At 40.1% G+C, this 21,896-nt stretch overlaps 1 long non-coding RNA gene across 5 annotated transcripts in view; it reads left to right on the plus strand.

Moving 5' to 3' along the window:
- LOC144455493 (uncharacterized) overlaps positions 1–21,896 on the plus strand; it is a 39,918-nt gene that overhangs the window by 1,197 nt on the left and 16,825 nt on the right. For 4 of the 5 annotated variants that reach the window (XR_013484192.1, XR_013484195.1, XR_013484196.1 and 1 more), the window contains exons 2-3: positions 1,618–1,825; positions 17,151–17,235. This is a non-coding gene — a long non-coding RNA (uncharacterized LOC144455493). The remainder of the gene's footprint in view (positions 1–1,617; positions 1,826–17,150; positions 17,236–21,896) is intronic. The other variant, XR_013484194.1, reaches the window with a different exon arrangement.

Here is a 21,896-nt window from a genome sequence, read left to right on the forward strand (position 1 = left end):
CGCTCCTATCTTCCAGGGTTTACTCCTCTTTAATTGAAGCCCAATTCCCCATCCACCCAACCTGTCCCACTATGAAATCCTTCTTGGCTTCCTGGAGAGATTGCAGGTTTCTTTGGGTATGCCATAGTCAGGTTTGGTAAAACCGCCCTGGGGAGTAGAGCTTCTTGCCCCTCCTGTCCCCTGCTTTTTCTAACATTGTAGCAAGGGTGTGAGGGAAAAGATGCCATCTGGACCACTGGGTGGGAAACCGCTCAAAGTGGTTGTCCGATGTCCGCTGGCCTCTCCATGCTAGGCTAGCAGCAGCCACCTGATTGCTGTTTGTTTTGGTTTGTTTTGTTTTCCAGAGAAACAAGTGCAAAGGAAGGACCCAGTAGCTTTCCACTTGGTTAAGGGGCCCTAGTTGGATTATTGAAATTGGGTGGTTGTTTTTTCCTCCTAGCGCGAAGATTAGGGAGAGGCAATTTTACACAGAATGGATTTTTTTTTAAATTCTCTACCAGCAGCACACTGGCTCCTGGCTGTGGGTCTTGAGGGTATGCTTTTACACATGTCAGGAAACGCAGATCAAGTGCTTCCCGAAAATCCTGACTCTTTCTGCTTTTATTGAATAAACGAATACAGCAGCACAGTTCATATACAATAACCTTATTATTTTTCGAAGATTATGTAAATTCTTCTCTGCAGAAGAACCTTGGCAGGAAGACTTTATTAAAGAAACGACCAAACAAATAAAAGCCCCGCATCTCGTCGTCCTCGCATTTTGTTTTGGAGTACTTCTGAATCTCACACACACATACACACACACACACACACACACACACACACACACACACACACACACCCCAAGCCTCTGATAATTGTACATCACCTTTAGAATTGCATTGTGCAGCAAACCACCAATCATTCACCCCTTACCCCGTTCAGGTTATTAAAGAACAACATTATCGTAGCTCCTATTTCTTCATCCCTAATCCCCACCTTTCAGTTCTTCAGTCCCTCTCTCCTTTCCGATCCATACCAAATCTTTAAGGCTATTTTGTTTGTTTTAACAAAACGAGTCTCACGCCTCATTTGGGGGCGTGTTTGCTCACAGATTTTGTTTCTCTAGAGGAAAATAGAAAACTCTCCCCTGGTTAGCAAGCTTAACTCTTCCAGGAAACGCGGAATCAGTGTTTCATTCTATTTCTATTCCCAGGTTGTGGAACGGTTTGATTTATCATAAATTTGGGACCGGGCATATGTTCGCAGGACTTTCTGGGGAAACAAGGGAGCAAACCTAAGGATTTCGGTTTCTAAACGAACACGCCCTGATTGTTTCGATTGGGGGGGGACCTTTGTAGGTTTCGGGTTTGGGTGGCGAATTTTGTTGTTGTTTTGTTTTCGTTGCATTCTGCGGGGGAGAATTTTATTGCTTACTTAAGAGACAATCCTGCTGTATTCTCTTCCTATGGATTTTCTTTGCTTCGTGCTTGGGGCTGTAGAGAAGCGTCTGAGGCTAGAGGCAACCCAAATCCTTTGCCTCACACTTCCCTCCACACATACACCTGTTCTGTTTCCTGGAAGAAATTTAGGAATAAGAGAATTGGGAGCGAATTCCAGTCTCCTCCTCTTGTTTAGGACCTTCCTCACCACACTCCGACCGGACCCCCAGGGAGCGCACCAAAACGGACAAACGGGGTTCCTTTTCCGAGTCCCTTCGTTTCTCCCTTCCCTCCTCCTTTTGCCTTCGTGGGGGCATTAAGGAAGGGGGTTCTCCGCCCCCGGTCCGGCTCTACCTGCGTATCCTGAACCCAGAGTCAAGGCTCCCACAGAGGACGCTCCCAAGGTAACCTCTGCCAATCCCTCCCATGCCTTCTGAGTCCCTCTAGGAGCTGGGCTGGGGATGGACACTCAGTAGCGTCCGTGGGTTTGTGAAGGAGAGGAAAAGGGGAACCCCAGCTCTGAGAGAGTAAGCCGGTGGCGAACTTTGTTCTCTGTTCTAGACTGACCCCTCGGGAATGCAGCACACTAGTCACACTCGGCATTCTTGGCCCTTACTTCTCTAAGCAAACCTACAGTAGGAGACCGCCTCCGCGACCTCCCTCAAGGGTTCCCGGGCTTCCCCTTCCTGCCCCTCGGCCCAGTCCCTCCGCCTCCACTTTCCAGAAGCATCCAGCAGCCTGAGAAATGAAACTAGGGACAAGAGGGAATGTACCTTCCCTGCATCCAAGAGAGGTTGAGGCTGGTGCGAAGTCTCTCTGGTGAGGGTGGGGGTGGGGGTAGGGATGGGAAAGAGTGGGGTCGGGGGAGGTGGAACAGCCTAGGGCTGCCCTCCCTCCCCCTACTACTTCTACTACTCTAGGGGCTCCGTGCAGCCGGAGTGGCGACACTGGGAGGGGGAGGAGGAAGGAAGGGTGCAGAGAGAGGGGATGGCCTGCGGGTGGAGAGGGGCGGGGAAAAGCCCAGGAAAAAACCGTGCCAAAGGAGTCTTTGATATAGCACTTCTTGAACCTGGGACGTGTGTACCTCTGTGTACACAAGCATGCACATGTACATACGTATACATATACACATATTATTGTGAGATCAAAAGGAGCGGGATTCCCGGAAGAATGGCGGAGAGGGAGTTCCTGTGCCCCCAGACTCCTGCCTTCCACCCTGAAGCGCTGTCAGCCACATCTAGCGGAGCGCGGGCAGGGCCAGGTTAGCATCTCTGCACCGGGGAATAACCCAGCGCTCCTAGAGCCGCCCTGGCTCCTCTCCCTGCGTAACCTCCTGAGCCGCGGACAACTGAACAAACACGCAGGAGCCCAGGGATCTGTCAAGAACCTTGTCCTCCTGCCCCGGCGAGCTGAAGCCGGTAATAAATAGTGGGCCTGACCTCCCCTTGCCCCTTGAGAAAAGCTCTGGAGGAGCTGGCGCTCAGTGCTCAATCGCTCCTTCGAGGCTAACTTAGCACCTAGCGGAAGAGAAGTATAGCCCTGGTAGCTGGGATGCGCCCTAGGCTGTGAGAGGCTCCCGGCCGCTGCGCCTACACTTCTGCTCCTACCTCACTGCGCCCCCAGCCCCCTCCCCTCCCCTCCATCTCTGCCCCTGCTAGTGATGGGGCCCACAGGGGTGAGGAGCACGCGGACGCGCCACAGAAATTGTTACAAAAGACTTGGAAAATCCAAGCTCGGATTAAAAATTTTTAAAAAAATTAATTACCCCATGGGCTAATTGAGGTGCAGCTCTACTTAGAAACTAATCTGCCCCCTTGGGGTAACTGAAGGGCTGCAGTGCCTCGGTTCTGCTTGCCCAACCAAGCCCCTAGCTTAACATTGCCAATTGCCCTCGGGCCCTTCTGGTGCCCCCTCGCATACACTCGGGTCCCTGCGAAACCCACAGCCCTAGTGGGATGCGAGAGATGAGGTGGAGTAGAAGGGGAGAAGTGCTCCCCGGTTCTTGTGCTAGGTGCAAAATTCTGAGCCAGGACTCTGATTTATCCCTTCCACTACTGAAGTCGCTGCCACTCCGGGATCCCGAGCTGAAGCCCTGCCACCACGAGCCGTTCCCAGGTCCCCCGGAGACGCCCTAAATACAAGAATCCGGTAGAGTCCAAGCTATTATTTTACCGTAAATCTTGTAAATTCTGGAACTAATTACATAGAGGATATGTCTCAATTTGTTCTGCATTAATGCCACATTGGGAATGGAGTCGGGGCCATAACCAGAACAGATCCCTCCAGCTCGTGAAATTGATGAACTGAGAGCTGCTTCCAGTCCTGAACACGCCATCTGGAATTCCAGTCTGAGGTTACAATTAGAACTCCTGACCCCAGATTCAACTTTGCAAAGAACCAAAAAAAGTTGCTTATTCTGCACCTGTAAAAGAAGGGGGGGGGGTTCCCTTCAGTCTCTGAATCTTTCTGATCTTATAAAATTCTTTCCAAATGTTGGGGGTGGGGGGGTTGTGTTTGTGTGCCTGCCTTTTTAAAAAAGCAGAGAAGATAACGGAACATCTTTTATAGGCTGAATTTTATCTCCTCCACCTTCCTCCAACCGGCTGGAGCGAGTTTAATAATGGTCAGCGCCTCTGTGTGTTGGATTTAATTACGTAGGACACCGCAGACACTTTGCAAGCAAATGAGCGTGCTAAATATTTTATCATGCTATGAGTCCCCTTTTGAGAAAGCTTAATTGCAGGAATCTCTATGGAGCTAAAAACTTCTGAGCTTTGATGGCTGCTTCAGTCTCCTAGAAAGTCAGTAATTTTTATTTGTGGTCCAAGGCAGTTGGGCCAATTTCTTCCTCTCTTTAAGAACTTGTTGCTTTTAATTTTCCTCTTATGTAGACCCCTTGAAGAAAATGAACCCCAGGGCAGTAAAGGGGAACTGGTTAAATTTATTAGTACAATGCTTAGGCAAAATGTGAATATAAATCATCCCGATGTATTAAGCCATAAAATATCCCAATGAAGCTAGTCCCCTTGCCAAAATCCCGGTGTATAAAAGTTCATATAAAACAAGGTATCAGTATTATCTTTCATAGGAGATATATAGGATATTGTAAAAGCATCCAAAAATTTTCGAGTAGAGAGAGGAGTGTATTAAATGAAGCTAAGTATCACCATTTTAGCAGCATGTTACGGGAAGAGGAAAACAAGAATATTTTGCATATTGTAGGGCCGATTTAGAAATTATTTTTAAAGCTATGCAGAAAACAATTTTAGTGGAATTATTGCTGAGGGTAGAGAGGGTATGAGAGAGACAGACAGAGAGTTGTGCAAACTTATTTTTCAAAGGCCAGTCTAACTTCATGAGCAATTTAAACAGAAAATATAATGGCACGCGTTTTCCCCATAGATAATTTAATGAGACATTACTGAACAGACACCTGGATGTCTGTCTGTGAATCCGGATATGCGTTTAGTCTACAGTGGAAGGATGTGCCTGTAAGTCAGCTAGAGCTGGAAAAGAAGGAAAGGATGGAAAAGATGGGGAGGGAGTGAAGAAGGGAATTGGCAGGAGAGGGAAGAGAGAGAAGGGAAGGTGTCTTGAGATGTGGCAGAAGAGTTTCTGGTTTAGATTTCCCCAAGGCAAGGAGGGAGCAAGATAAAACTGATTGCAATTGATGCTTACATAGTTGATAACCTTGGGTCTTCCTAATCTTAGCAAAATGACAGAACATTTTTTGCCTTTTGGAAACAATTGTTCCAAAGTCCATTTTTCAAGCCTGGGGATAATGCAATATGTATCTTTTGGAGGGATGGGGAGATAATGGAAGAAGGATGGAAGATAATTTTTTCAGGAACCTGGTTAAGGAAATTTACTGAAATCATAGAATTCAAATAAAAAAATGGTAAGTATCCACTGTGGGTAAAATTCTCTGCTAGTCATTGGGAATATAAAGATTAAAAAGTTAAATTCAGCAAGACAGATACTACTCTCCCACCCTGGAGTACTAATACAGTTGGTGCATCTCGTCTGCTCACAGCACAGAAGCACAGTGAAGCTTAACCTTATAGCCAGGTTTTGAAATCCCTCCCCCAGTCAATCTATGAGGTAATCTGCCTTCTAGTCTATGGTGGTTTCTGACGGTCAGTTCCAATGATGTTTTTCTTGGATTGAAAACAATTTTCCTGCCTTTAGGTCTAAAAGAGTTTCCTATTTCCTTCCTTGCTCCAGGTTCCAAGGGTTTAGGGCAGAATGGGGAAAAACAGTTTTCTCACAGATTGTATCTTTACACCATCCAACCAAATCCATCACTGAAGTAAAAAATAAAAACCAAACTGATTCTTGGGTACTGTCGAGAGCAAGCACCCCTGTGTTAACTGAATTACCTGCTTTTCAGGCTTTTATTTGGGCATATCATTGATACAGCAATAGTGCTGTACGATTTTTAGGAGAAGGCAGAATGACTTTTTAACAAAAGGAGTGCTGGGAACAGGAGGCACGAAGATCTAGATTCAAATCTCACCTTTGACACTTGCTACCTGTGTGACCTTGGACAAGTCACTTAACCTCTCTGGGCCTGAGTTTTCCCATTTATAAAATAGATATTATAACACCTCTAGCACCTATTTCATGGGGTCCTGTTGAGTCTCAAATGAGAAAGGGTATGTAATGCTTTGTAAACTTCAAAGAACTATATAAATGTCAACTTTCATTATTGAGTAAATAAGAATTCTGACCTTAATCCATATTAAAATGCTAGAGTCTGAATCAATATTGACATCTCTTCAATATAAAGGGCATACATTAGTATGATTTTCTATTTCAATTGGATTATGGGGACTGGAAAGATAGATGTGGGCTGTGGCCTCACTATCCAGCCATTAAGAAGTTCCTGGACACACCTAAGGTCACATGACTCAGGTCCTTTTTTTAAGCCCCAGAAACTGCTGGGAAAAGTTTCTAATTAGAACAAATCTGAGCTGTTCCCTTTAGTTAACTTATTTATTTAATAATCTTATTAATACTTTTAAATTTACATACCATTTAGCTCAAAATATACCCCTATCTCTTCCCTTCTTTAGTGAGTCTTCCTTTGTAAAAAAAAAAAATTTAAACTGTTCTACCAGCTAAGTGGTTTTGACAGCATATGTAACATTCCACATACCCATAGGGTCCCCCCTCACTTTCCCAATGATACGGGAAAGGTGCATTTCCTCATTTCTTCTCTTTCTTTTTGCCCTCAATTACTAAGCCTTTTTTTTTTCTCCTTCCTACTGGGGGGAAAAAAAACCCAAATCCTTGTAACAAAAATGCAGTCAAACAAAACAAATTTCCATATTGGTTATGTCCAAAATGTGTCTCTAACTATTACTACAAAACTTACCCCACTTCTTTTCCAGGGTCAAATTTGGTCATTACAATTATGTGGTGTTCAGTTTGAGTTCTGTTGTTCTTTCCATTTATTGTTGTAGTCACAAATGTGTATTGTTTTCCTAGCCTTGCTTACTTTGCTTTGCATCAGTTTATATGAGTCTTCCTGTGCTTTTCCTAATTCTTCATAGTCACTGTATTTTTACAATGTCATTCCCTTACCATTCTGGAAAGTCTTTGAGTATGGCCCTAGTAACAGATTTAATCTGTTGTTGTTGTTGTGTTATGACCAGACTAACTAACTACTGAGAGGCACTGCACCAGGAAGCTGGTCTCTTGATGAGGATTGGGGGGGGGGTTATAGTTAAAACATGACATGAAAAGAAAAAGAAAAAATGTTCCTTAGTCCTGAATGATGCCCTTTCTCTCCTGCAATAACAATGTCAGATTAACACAAATCGGAGGGGGCAGGGAAGGAAGGTACTAAGAATCACAGTTTTTAGACCATCAAAAAACTTTGGTGGTTGATACTTTCAACATTAGATCCTTATTCAGTGACCAGTGAGTGAACATATTCCTAGCATAGATGAGACATATCAACCATGACATTCTTGCTATAAACAAAATAAGAAGAAAGAAAAAAGTTACAGCTAAATGCAAGGATAGTTTACAAAGACTCCTTAGAAAGGCAAAGAAAGTAGTTGGAAGAATGAATTTTATCTTGTGCCCAGAAGCAACCAGAAACATTATTTTATAGGATATTTGGTTACCATGTATTGCAAGGTTGATGCTGTACAAAAAAAAAATAACCATGAAAATAACTAATGTTTTATGGATCAACATCTGCTACTGACAATTAAGTGGAAGAAAAATTATATGAAGGATTGGAGAAGACCATCCAAATTAAATCAACATTTACTTTGATACTTGGTGATTTCAAATGCACAAGTGGGAAAATATGAGGATGGGAAAAATATATAGGAAAGCATGGTTCAGGAAGAAGGAAGCAAAGGACTTGAAGATTACAAAGAAACCTCATGAACACTTTTTTAGAAGAAATTGGTCTGGCTTGGCAAACACCAAAACTAGATTATATTTTAACAACAAGGAAAATAATTGTCATTGATATGAGTTATCCCTGAGTTAGCTGTCAAACTACTGACTCATCAGAGCTGAAATAAGAATTTGTAAAAAAAAAAAAGAATAACCATGAGAAAAAGATATTACATTTGAAACAACTTGTCTTAGAAATATTTAAACAAGTAACTGAAAATCAAAAATAAGAAATGGACAACAGAAATGAAATCACATGGACTATAATGATTTTAACTAGAAGTATAATCAATGTAAATCGATTGCCACAAAAAGAAACAAAAAGAGCCCTAAAACGGCCTATCAATAAACATCTAAGGGCAGCTAAGTTGCTCAGTGAATGGAGCACCAGCCCTGAAGTCAGGAGGACCTGAGTTCAAATCCATCCTCAGATCAAGCACTTGACACTTACTAGCTGTGTGACCCTGGGCAAGTCTCTTAACCCTAATTGCCTAAAAATTAAAAAAAAAAAAGATAAAAAACAAACGTCTAACTTACAAAATAGAGAAAGATACCTACCAAAGGCAAGACGAGGCTTGAATATAAAATTGATATAAAATCTTACTAAGAAGGATAATGGACAATTATGAGCAGTATCATCTTACAAAGCAGAAAAAAGCTATAAAAGACAAAACCAGCTTTTAAAAAGCTTGACAAAATAAAGTCAAAATGGGCTGATACTATAAGCAAACTGGGAGAGCAGGAAATAGTTTACCTATCAGATTTATGGAGAACAGAAGAATTCATGACCAAACAGGAGAGAGAGAACATTACAAAATGCAAAATGGATAATTTATATTACATTCAATGAAAAGTTTTTGCACAAAGCCAATGCAACCAAGATTAGAAGAAAAGTAGAAAACTGGGAAAGAATTTTTACAACCGTTGTCTCTGATAAGGGCCTCATTTCTAAAATATATAAAGAATTAAGTCAAATTTATAAGAATATGAGTCAAAAGATATGAACAAATTAGGCTCAGAGTCAACTAGGAGCATAAGCTGGGTTGCTTTTGGAGAAGTAAAAAATCTCTTCTGCTGACCCTTCGCTTCCCATGAAAGAAAAGGCCCATATTTTCAACACTAATATTCTATTGGTGTTGCTATGTGGCAGGAGGCAGCAAACTATAATCTTTGAGCCAAGTCCAGCCTGCCACCCCTTTTTGCCCATCTTACAAGCTAAAAATGTTTGGGTTTTTTTTTATATTTTAAAACCATTCTTAGCTCATGGGTCATACAAAAGCAGACCTAAGGCAGATTTGGTCTATGGGCTGTAGTTTGCTGACTCTATATGGCATCAAGATTTGGAATATAATTGCCTCCAAAGAATTAAATAATGAATATCACACAGCGGACAACAGAGAGAGACATGGTATTTGTGAGCAGGCTACAGTATACAACCCATGAAGCACTCCAAAGAATGTTTAATAACAGAAAACATCATCAAGGAACTGTATGATAGGAAGAGGAAACAGACTGGTCATATAGGAATGAGGGATGTTAGATGAACAAAGCACTTCACTGATACCATGAAATGTCAGAAGGAAATGAGGAAAGCCTCTAGCACATTCAATGGACCCTTCTCTGCCATGGCTAACATAAAAAAGAATCCGCCAGGTTCAACTAGCCTGGATGGGTTGCTGTATTATGTGATTAGAGGGAACTCTCCAATCGATGAGATCACAGATCCAATTGGGCATTCCCTTTTAAAAGTAAAGGGATATCTTTCAGTTGGAGGAGGTAGAGGATCTTAAGATCCTCTCCTTACTAGCTGGCTCCAAGTTTAATATTTTAGTTTTCCCAATTACATGTAAAAACAATTTTAACCAAGTTGAATGATAATTGTGCTATATAGAAAGTATATGATCTTCACAATCCTGATATACATGAAAAGATAAAATGCAACATCAATGGGAAAGAAAGGTACAAAAAAAATGCAAAAACCTATGTGATGGGAAGGGACATGTCCATGGGATTTGATGTTTTGTGAGGTTTTTTTAATTATAGGTTTCATTGAAATATTTTCATTAGGGTAAGTTAAAACTAATTGTCATTCTATCTTTTTTCCCTTAATATATATTTTTTCTTTTATTAGAGATGGGAGAAAGTTAATCCTGGTGCCTCCCCTCCTGAGATTATCTCCAAATTTATTCTGCATCTATCTCATTTGCACCTGTTCGATTGCCTTCATTGCTTGATGTCCCTATTAGACTGTGAGCTCCTTGAGGGCAGGGACTGTTTTTTCACCTTTCACCCATTAGGGGAGAGGAACGATACTTGGAATAACTATGATGATGTAAGAAACAGAAAATAGCAATACAAATTTATTAAAGAAAAAGAAAAGAAAACATTTCCCATTATGATGTGACTATGGATGCCTGTGCATTTCTTCATACACAACTTTGTCCACTGCCTACGGACAGCAAAATAAACCTCCTGGGTCCAAATCAGAGCAGCGTTTGTAAGTGTGCATGCCCCTAGCATCTCACTCCAGAAATTCCATCACATGCATTTGAAATCTTAAAGGTGTCTGATCAGTTTGTGAAAAGTAGGTCTCTTCCTCCTCCCCCCCCCAAAAAAATCCATTAGACTGAAACATAAGATAGCTTCTAAATTTATGAAGTGTCTTTATTTACATCATCTTACGTCTGTACTTCACAACAACAGGGTATTATAAGCATTAGTGTCCCCATTTTATAGATGGAACAATTGAGTCTCTAAGAGCCTCACAGGGTCACTACCCTCATTCAAGATCTCATCACCTGGGCCACTGTAATAGCATTAACGTATCCCTAGTCAGTATGTCCCCTCTACCATTTATCCTCTGTTCTGCTGACAAAATGATGTTCCTATGGCATGTGAATGACCACATTACTCCTCTGCTCACAAATCTTCTGTAGCTCCTTATTGCCTCTAGGAGAAAATACATTCAACTTGGTATTTAAAGAACTCTGCTATCTATCTGGCTGCAACATACCTATCTAGATTTATTTCATATTACTCCCCTTGACGTAGTCTAAAAACTGAAAATAAAAATCCACAGGCTTGGTAAAGTATATTTTTTCAATGAATTGGTTCCCTAAGGTCAGAATTCCATCTCTTTACACATGTAGCCCACCGTTTACACATGTGCCTTCTGGGCCCCTGAGGAAGGACATTATGACACTGTGGGTCTGGGGAGATGTGATTACTGATGGACTGATAGACCTCTGAGAGAGAAGCAGAGAAAGAGACACAGGGCAAAGAAAAGTAAGAATTGGACTTTAGTTAATGAACGGAAGACACATGGAGTCCCAAACATGTGGGGGAAAGCTTTTACTCTCAACAAGTCCATTGATTTCCAGCACCTATCCCCCCCACCAAGACCCCTCCAGTGAGATAGTTATCTCCTAGGTTATATGGAGATTTCTTACTCCCGAGTTACAAAACCTCTTAACACTTATATATTTTATAACTTAAACCACTTCATCACTTAAACTATCTTTGTTACTGTTTTTGTTTGTCTTATTTTTTTTTATTGCAATTGGGGTTAATTGACTTGCCCAGGGTCACACAGCTAGTAAGTGTCAAGTGTTTGGTCTGAGGCCAGATTTGAACTCAGGTCCTCCTGACTTCAGGGCCGGTGCTCTATCCACTGCACCACCTAGCTGCCCGTGTTTTTCTGATTTGATAAACATTTATTTGTCATCATAATCGTCTTTTAGGTAATAACTGGTAGGAGAAGAAATTAAGCTGGCCAAGATAAAGCTAACTTTTATACTGATGGAACTCTTATCTTGATCGAACTATTTCCCACCTGTAGTGAAGAGGGAAAGTAGCTCTTATCCTGACTCCCCCAAAAAGATTGTACCCCTAGAGTGTTTTGGCTTGCTATCCATTAAATCTCTCCCTACTCATCACTGCCTCCTAGCTTCCGCTTCCTTCCTGCAAGTCTCAGCTAAGGCCTTACCTGCTGTAAGAAGCCTTTCCTGATTCCAGTTAATGGTAATACCTTCTCTCTATTGGTTGTCTCCAATTTATCCTGTGTGTGTCTTGTTTGTATATAGTTGTTTACATGTCGTTTCCCCTATTAGACTGTAAACTCCTTGAGAACGGGAACTCTCTTTTGTTGGCACAGGGCCTGGCAAATAGTAGGTGCTTAATTATTGCTAGTTGACTGAGGGACTGACCCTAGACTTCAAATATGTGATTGTAATAGATAGATATAATTCCAGCTCAATAGTTTCTCTTGAAGGTAGGAGATCAAAGGAGCAATTGATCAGCTAGCAGCATAGTAGCCACAAAGATAGAAGTCCAGTGTCCATGAGGTGTGGGGCGAGGGATTTCAAACTTCCCTATAAACCCCTGTTACATTTAGTCCTTCTGTTACAAAGATCACTGTTACACTGAGACACACAGAGCGCTCTCCAATGGACACACAGAATTCTGCCATTCCTGGGATGCACTCCTTTCTCATCTCTGATTCTCAGAACCCCTGACTGCCTTCACAACTCAGCTCAGGGCTAACTTCTGGGAAGTCTTTCCCGATTCCCTTTTTGTCACTGCTGTCTTCCTTCTCTAATTACCTTGTGCCTTAATTATCTGTGTACACATTGCATTCCCCCACTCCCCGCAGAATTTCGGTTCTGTGAGAGCAGAGACTGATTCTTTTTCCCTCCAAAGTTCATAGCACAGCACCTTGCGAAATAGTCGTTCTCACCGTTGAGTCATTTCAATCGTGTCCAACTCTCAGTGACGCTATTTGGGTTGGGGTTTTTCGTTGTGGTTGTTGTTTTTTGGTGAAGATGCTGTAGGGGTTTGCCATGTCCTTCTCCAGCCCATTTTACAGATGAGGCAAATACGTTTAAGTGACTTGCCCAAGGTCACACAGCTAGTAAGTGTCTGAGGCTGGATTTGAACTCAGGAAGATGAGTCTTCCAAGCCCAGTGCCATATCCACTGTACCATCTTGCTAAATAGTAGGTATTTAATAGATATCTGTTGAATTGAGAGAGGTGAAATATGGAAGGGATGGAAGGGAATAAGCATTTATACAATGCCTTCTATATGCCAGGCATTTTACAAATATTACCTCATTTGATCCTCACCACAGCCCTTGGAAGTAATCGCTATTCTCATCTCCATTTTACAGTTAAGGAAATTGAGGCAAACATAGGTTAAGTGAATTGTCCAGGATTATACAGCTAGTAAGTGTTTGAGGCTGGATTTGAACTCAACTCTTCCTGACTCCTAGCCCAGCACTGCATCCACTGAAATATTAGGCTCAATTCTGAGCCTAATATTTTAGGGGCAGCTGGGTAGCTCAGTGGATACAGTCCCAATTATGGCATTGATTTAGTTTCTTTTAAAAGTTTTCCATTTTGAGTGGAGGAGTGGTGGAGGTGGAGGGAAAAATGTTGGAACTGAAAATGAAAAAAATCAATAAGTTTTCAATTTTCTGTAACCAAAAATTGTTCATTTCATCTCAAATGATGCTCTCCATCATTATCCCTTATTTGGTCAAGAACTCCTCTCACATTCATAGTTGTGAAGGGTATCTCCTTCTCTGTTGCAATTTTTTTCAGGACAAGAGTAGAAATAGAGACTGGTCCTGTCTTTTCATTGGTATAAGAAACTCCCCAAGAAAGGAAACTCTCTCTCCCAATCCAGGTTAAGTGGCTGAGTCACTCAGCCAGGAAGTGTCAATTAGGAACTTGAAGCCATCTCGTCTTGGCTTCAAGGCCAGCCCTCTATTTTCTCTCCTGCTGCATAGAAAATGTTCTTATTCTCTCTCTCATTCTTATTTTGTTATGGCATGTCCTTTTATATCTAGGTCATACATCTATTTGGATTGTTGTGGTATATGCTGTGAGATGTTGGTCTGAACCTAATTTCTGCCAGACTGCTTTCCAGTTTTCCCAGCAGTTAAGTTTATAGCTTCTCAAGTACTCATCTACTCCCCTTCTCTGGGTTTTTTTCTGGGGGGGGTGAATCTTGAAACATTTGGGATTTTTGATGAGTGTTAAGTTTACCAAAAACAACAATAGCAACACCAACACCAAAAATAAAACCACCAGGAGAACTGTACTATGCTGAGTATTTTAACCATACACCATCGGGAAGCCTCCTAATTTAATTTATTATTCTTGCTAATTAGGTGCTATCTACAATTGACTCTGAAGGAAGGAATTTTTTTTTAAGTTTTTTGCCTTCTATCTCTCAGTGCCCTGAGGCATAGCCCACATTGCCCTACCAAAGTTACAGCTCTGCTCCCAACTCTTAGTCAGTCCAATGTTCTTTCTGTTACTCCAAGCAGAAAGCTGGACTCTGAGCACATATACAAAGAATTTTCCATTTCCTCTTTTAAAACTGCCAATGTCTTATCAAAGTTTTACTATTTCAGTATACTTTAAAAAAAAATAACTTCCCCTCAAATAAACAAATTCTTTCCCAGACTGAGTACTGATCACAATTTTTCTAAAGTGCCCTTATTTATCTCATTTGTCTTTGGAGGGGACCATTTTCACATTTTCCCTTCTCACTTCATCCCTTTGCTGACTCAACTCTGGCTCTCAGAGTTGTTAACTCTGGTCTTTTATTTTTTTTTTTCAAATAAGTTGGGGATTGTTTTCAGCAAATGATGAGGAAAAGCAGTTTGGTTTGACCCTCTTTCTGGAGTTGCCCCATGGCATTTATTAATAGCTCTGTAAACAGACTTACGCAGAGTATCATCTCGCTGCTTTCGATACTACCAAGTTTATGAGAAGTTGCCTAGAAAAAACAAGATAAAGTCTCCAGAAATCTGATGCTGGTCAATCGTCCATTAATTCCAGCTTTCATAAATCACACACAAATGAACCGTCCATTGTGATCACTGTTCCAGATCTAAGGGTGGTTTTTTTTTTTTTCCCTCTTCCTTCTTAGTAGACTCTAAGAAAGCCCAAGTTATATGTCTAGTGATAGAAAGGCTAATTACAAAGCTTCCCAAGAGATCACAAATATGAACTTTAATCAGCCCAGGCTAGAAAAGTAGCCGTGGTATTTTTGATTCATTCATAGATAAACAGAAGAATGTAAGTAATATTTGATTCTAAATTTAGGGCAAAAACTGATCCTCCATCACTGTATCACCCTAGTGATGGAGCAAATGTAGACACCTTGCTTCAGGTTTGCCATCTTGCTCATTCTCAGACATTCCCTGCTGTAATGAGGCATCCCAATCAAGAAGAGCTAGATTCTAAAATCCTGACCCTAACACTTATTATCTATGTCACTAACTATAGCCGGATCATTTAACCTCTGTATGCTTCATTTTCCTCATCTGTGAGATGGGGTTAATACCAGTGGTACCAAAGATTATCTGAAAGACTCAAATAAAAAAAAATAGGTAAAAAATAAGTCATATTCTATGGATACTTAGAAATGCTATATAAATATCAGCTATTATTATTCATAGTTTCTCCTTAATGTGTTTTTAAGTAGTACCTTTCATTTATACATTCTACTAATATTTATAGGGTACAGATTATGTTTAAAGCCTTGTCCTAGATACTGTGGAAAATATAAAATATATATTGTCCCTGAATAGAATGTAAGCTCCTAAGGACAGGGGCAATCTTGCTTTCGTATATGTATCCTCAACATCCAATGCAGTTTTTAGGTGCTTAATAAAGGTTTATTGAATGATGGTCTGTGCTCACATTAAAAAAAAAAGATTGCATTTATGTGACATTTTTGAGATTTCACATGAATTTCTTACTTTAAGCTTCATATCAACTCTCTCAATTTGTTACTGATCAGTCATTTTTCAGTTGTGTCCAACTCTTTGTGACCTGATTTGGGTTTCCTTGGCAAAGATGCTGGAGTAGTTTGCCATTTCCTTCTTCAGTTTATTTTACTGATGAGGAAACTGAGGCAGACAGGATTAAGTGACTTGCCCAGGGTCACCCAACTAGTAAGTGTCTGAGGCTAGATTGAACTCAGAAAAATGAGTCTTCCTGATGCCAGCCCCAGAACTCTATCTGTTGTGCCACCTAGCTGCTCCTATCCCTGATTTACAGGTGTGAAAAATGCTCAGAGGGGTTAAATTCTCTTGCTCATGGTTATATTGATAGTAAGTATCAAGGCATCTGAGGGAACTGAAACTCAGATCTTTGTGATTCCAAAGCCAGCTGGCCTTCACCATACAACATTGACTGTCATGGAACTCAGTGGAGCAAGGAAAAGGGAATAAGGCATCTTTCAAGTCACTAAGGTTAGAGAAGGAAGAGCTCACATCAGCCGGGGTGCAGGTCAAGCTTCATAAAGAAGCTAGCAACCAAACCAGGCCTTGAAGGATAGGTAGGAAGGACATTTTGGGCAAGTGAAATGGCATGAATAAAGGTGAGGAGGTAAGAAAGCCCAAGCAGCATTTGGGTGATGGGTAAGCCAGTTTGGTTGAAATGGAAGACTCATGTGGTAAGGCAGTAAAAGAGAAGCCTGGAGAGTATATACAAATTTAGGGCAAAGTTCAAATAAGCTGTACCCTAGGTTTGGTTGGGTATTTTTTTAAAAACCATACCTGGGTTCCCGTTTACAAATAACACTGGGCTTGTTGCATCGAGACCCAAAATATTGCAGTGTCTTGGATAAGAGTCATAATCAAGTCAAGCCAAGAAGAATTTATTGAGTGCTTACTGCATGCCTGGCACTGTTAAGCATTGTGAATACAAAATCACGTATTAAAAAGAAAAGCAGTCGCTATCCTTAAGGAACTCACATTCTAATGAGGGATGGAAGATAACACATAAGAGGAAGCTGGAAAGAGGGAGAGATGGTACCCATGTGGGGGATGGTGGGAAAAGAAGTTCAGAGAGTCAGGAATGATTCACAGAGAGGAATGAAGGAGTTGGCCTGGGCCATCAAAATAGAGATACTGGGAGCAACTGACCAGTCAAGGGAAGGGACTACTGGGGCACAGTTATCTTCCAAGGTGAGAAGGCTCTTCCTGAGGGAGAAGGCTGCTATGAAATGAAGGAGAAAAAAGTCCAGAGAGTCAAGAACAGAGACTAGAACCAAGGCAGGCTAGCTTAAATGTCCATTGAGGGGGGGAACCGATTGAATGAAGAATGCCCATGTCCAGATGGTCTTATGCCATCAGATGGACCATTCGTTGAGTTTATCCACCTAGATACCTAGTTGGGGAGACTTGATTTGGCCCTCCCCAGCCTAGCTCATGTAATCATAGGAAGGAACAGACAAAAGAGATCACAAAGTGTTAATGTGTTAATGACCTGTCTAATTTATGTTATCCCTTTAGGAAGAGTGATGGTATTCTCCCTGGTGGAATTAGAAGAGACAGCTTGTCATTAACTGCGCTGTGCCTCATTTCACCAACTGAGAGGGTGAGCAACTTCCTATCCACATATGTACATATGTGCATATATGTGTGTATGTGTGTATGTGTATTATATATGTGTGTATGTACACAAAATCTACCTATATGTAGGTATCTATATCTATAGACACATAGATGTAGATATGTTGGTTCATATGGTAAATGGTCAGTGAGGTAGGTCCCAAATTGAACAAAGGGAGTAGAGTAGATGGAATTGTCTTTGAGCAATTGCAAAGCTGCCTTAAAGATGGCAAGCTTCTCCCTGAAACAAAGACCCACCTTTTCTTTTTTAACATTCTGCTGGTATTCTTCTATGTAGTCACCAAGCCACAGTCCCTGAAGAACTGAAAATTATGATCCAAACAGCAATGGAGAGCCTGATGACCTGGGAGGAACAGAGAATTATCAAAGCGAAGTGGGATGTCATCAAAGAAATATAAGCAAGCCAAAACAGAGGAAGAAAATTATAGACCAATTTCCCTAATGAATATAGATGTAAAAATTTTAAATAAAATATTAACAAAGAGATTACAGCAACTTATCTCAAGGATAATATGCTATGACCAGGTAGGATTTATTCTTGGAATGCAGGGTTGGTTCTATATTAGGAAAACTCTCAGCATCATTGACCATATCAACAACAAAACTAAGAGAAATCATGTGATTATCTCAATAGATGCAGAAAAAGCATTTGACAAAATACAACACCCATTCTTATTAAAAACACTAGAGAACACAAGAATAAATGGAGTCTTCCTTAAGATGATAGATAGCATCTATTGAAAACCATCGGCAAACATTATATGTAATTGGGATAATCTAGAAGCACTTCTAATAACATTGGGGGTGAAACAAGAATGTCCATTGTCACCACTGTTATTCAATATTGTGCTAGAAATATTAGCTGTAGCAATTAAGAGAAGAAAAAGAAATTGAAGGAATTAGAATAGGCAAAGAAGAAACAAAGCTATCACTCTTTGCAGATGATATGATGGTATATTTAGAGAGTCCTAGAGAATCAAGTAAAAAATTACTTGAAATAATAAACAAATTTAGCAAAGTTGAAGGATATAAAATAAACCCACACAAATTATCGGCATTTCTATATATTATTAACAAAGCCCAGCAGCAGGAGATAGAAAGAGAAATTCCATTTAAAATTACTGTAGACATTATAAAATATTTGGGAGTCTGCATGTCAAAATAAAACCAGGAACTGTAAGAAAACAATAACAAAACACTTCTCACACAAATAAAGTCAGATCTAAATAATTGGAAAAATATCAGTTGCTCATGGGTAGGCCAAGCTAATATAATAAAAATGACAATTCTACCTAAATTAATTTACTTATTCAGTGCCATACCAATCAAACTACCAAAAAATCATTTTGTAGAGCTAGAAAAAAATATCAAAATTCATCTGGAAGAACAAAAAGTCCAGAATATCAAGGGAACTAATAAAAAGAAATGCAAGAGAAGGGGACCTAGCTGTACTTGAGCTTAAATTGTATTATAAAGCAGCAATCATTAAAACTACTTGGTACTGCAAGAGGACTTTGTACACAATAACAGCCACGTTATGCAATGACTAATATTGTTAAACTGAACCCTTCTCAGCATTACGAGGATCTAAGACATCTCCAGAGGCCATGAGATGGAAAATACTGTCCACATCCAAAGAAAGAACTATGGAAGTCAAATCACTATCACTTACTTTTACCTTCTGTTGAGTTTTGTTTCCTCTTTCTGATGGTTCCTCCTATTGGTTTTAATTTTTACTTACAACTTCACTAATGTGAAAATATGTTTAATGGGTATGTAAATGTAAAGCCTATATCAGATTGTGCACCGTCTTGGGGAGGGTGGGGGGGAGGAAGGGGGAGAAAAATTTTCAACTTAAAAGCATATGGAAGTGATTTTTGATAAATCAAAATAAATTAATAAAAAAAATTTTAAAACTACTTGGTACAGGCTAAGAAATAGTGTGGTGGATCAGTGGAATAGATTAGGTATGCAAGACAACAATCAATGACTATACTAATCTACTATTTGACAAACCCAAAGACTCCATCTTCTGGGATAAGAAATCACTATTTAAGAAAAATTGCTGGGAAAACTGGAAAAATATGTGCCAAAAACTGGGCATAGACCAACATCTTACACCCTATACCGAGATAAAATCAAAATGGATATAGGATTTAGACGTAAAGACTGATACTATAAGCAAACTGGGAAAGCAAGGAATAGTTTACCTTTCAGATCTATGGAGAAAGGAAGAATTTATGGCCAAACAAGAGATAGAGACCATTATGATATGCAAAATGGATAATTTTGATTACATTAAATTGAAAAGTTTTTGCACAAACAAAGCCAATGCATCCAAGATTAGGAGGAAAGCAGAAAAGTGGGAAAGAATTTTTACAACCAGTGCCTCATTTCTAAAATATATAGAGAACTGAGTCAAATTTATGAGAATACAAGGCATTTCCCAATTGGTAAATGATCAAAGGATATGAGCAGGCAGTTTTCAGAGGAAGAAACTAAAGCTATCTGTAGTCATATGAAAAAATGTTCTGAATCACTGTTGATTAGAACAATGCAAATCAAAATGACTCTGAGGTACCACATCACAGTTATCAGATTGGCCAACATGACAAAACAGGAAAGTGATAAATGTTGGAGAAGACGTGGGAAAATTGGAACACTAATGCATTGTTGCTGGAGTTGTGAAATGATCCAACCATTTTGGAGAGCAATTCGGAACTATGCCCAAAGGGCTATAAAATTGTGCATACACTTTGACCCAGCAATACCACATCTAGGTCTGTATCCCAAAGAGATCATAAAAATGGGAAAAGGACCCACATGCACAAAAATATTTATAGCAGTTCCTTTTGTGGTGGCAAAGAATTGGAAATCACAGGCTGCCCATCAGTTGGGGAATGGCTGAACAAGTTGTGGTATATGAATGTAATGGAATACTATTGTGCTATAAGAAATGATGAGAAGGCAGACTTCAAAAAGACCTGGAAAGACTTACATGAAGTGATACAGAGTGAAATGAGCAGAACCAGGAGATCATTGTACATAGTAACAGCCACATTGTGGGATGACTAACTTTGATAGACTTATCTCTTCTCAGCAATGCAAGGATCTAAGACAACTCCAAAAGACTCGTGGTGGAAATTTCTATCCACATCCAAAGAAAGAACCATGGAGTTTGAATGCAGATAGAAGCATTAAAAAAAAAAAGAAAAAGAAATATAAGCAAGAGAGACATGGCAGTTTGATAACTGATGTGCTCCGCTGGTATACTGGGAATATCAGGATAAAGCAAAGAAGGTTCTCAGGACATTGGGGAGGGCCCTCTGTGGGCACCTCATGGGAGGACATGGGCAAGAGTCCCCCAGGAAGGCCAGGCATAGATGTGCTGCTGTCTGAGTCCTTAGTGGGATTACCCACTATGGTGATATCCCAGATCTGTCATGGAATTTAAGGATAGGGAGGTTGTAAGATTGAAGACAACATGAACAGAATATTCAGTAAGTTACTTGGGATCAAGAATCATTGCTTAATTTTTCTTGAATCTCTCCAATGTGGCTCCTTTACCCAAGGTGTGGCTTATACAAATCACATGTTTAATAAACATCTGATGATTGAATGAATGAATAAAACTTCTGAGTAATTGGTCACATATTTTTCTACTTCTCTCCCATATAATTTTCTTCATTCATACTTTAATAATTTCTTTTGGTCCATCTTTATAGACCCATTAAATAAAAGTGATTTCTCAATCTGTATCAGTATCATCACCACACTAGAGTCAGGAGTGGGGAACCTGCAGCCTTAAGGCTACATATCACCCCCTAGGTCCTCAAGTGTGGCCCCTTTGACTGAATCCAGACTTCACAGAACAAAAGGGATTTGTCTCATCACTAATCACTAGACCATAAGTCCCTTTAACTTTTTAAAATCAAACTTTATATCTCTTCTTATGTACAATGCTGTGTATACTGTAAATGTGTTGAAATCTTTGTTGATTTTGTTGATTGTCCTTTTTTAAAAATATTACCACCAAGACAGAGAAATCTGAACAATTTCTATAATGAGAGGCAGCTAGGTGTTACAATGGATAGGGCACCGGACCTGGAGTCAGAAAGACCTAAGTTCAAATCCAGCCTCAGGCAATTGTTAAGTTGTGTGACTCTAGGCATGTCACTTAATCTCTGTTTGCCTCAGTTTCTTCAACTGTAAAATGGGTATAATAATAACATCTGCTTTTCAAGGTCGTTATGAAAATCTAATAAGATAATAATTATAAAGTACTTAGGACAGTGCCCAATACATATTAAGTGCCATATAAATGTTAGCTATTATTGTTAATGAGTGGAACAGTCTAATAACCTTCATTAAAATTCTTTATAGTTTTAAATTTCATAACATGGCATGAGCTTCAAACATCAATAAAATTGATTGAATATACTTCACAACTATTTGCATTAGTATACATGAAGTCCTACAAATGAAATGCCCCTAATGCCTTATAAGGTATTGCCTGTGTCCCCTTTAACCTTCTGCTCATTTATCCCAATATATTTGTAACAGAACACAGCTGGATAGCTATGTCCACTGGTGATGAAGAATTACCCATGGTTTATCTACTTGAGC

This window comes from Phascolarctos cinereus, unplaced genomic scaffold (assembly GCF_003287225.1).
Source record: "Phascolarctos cinereus isolate Bilbo 61053 unplaced genomic scaffold, phaCin_HiC Scaffold_9;HRSCAF=440, whole genome shotgun sequence".
NCBI classification, from domain to species: Eukaryota; Metazoa; Chordata; class Mammalia; order Diprotodontia; family Phascolarctidae; genus Phascolarctos; species Phascolarctos cinereus.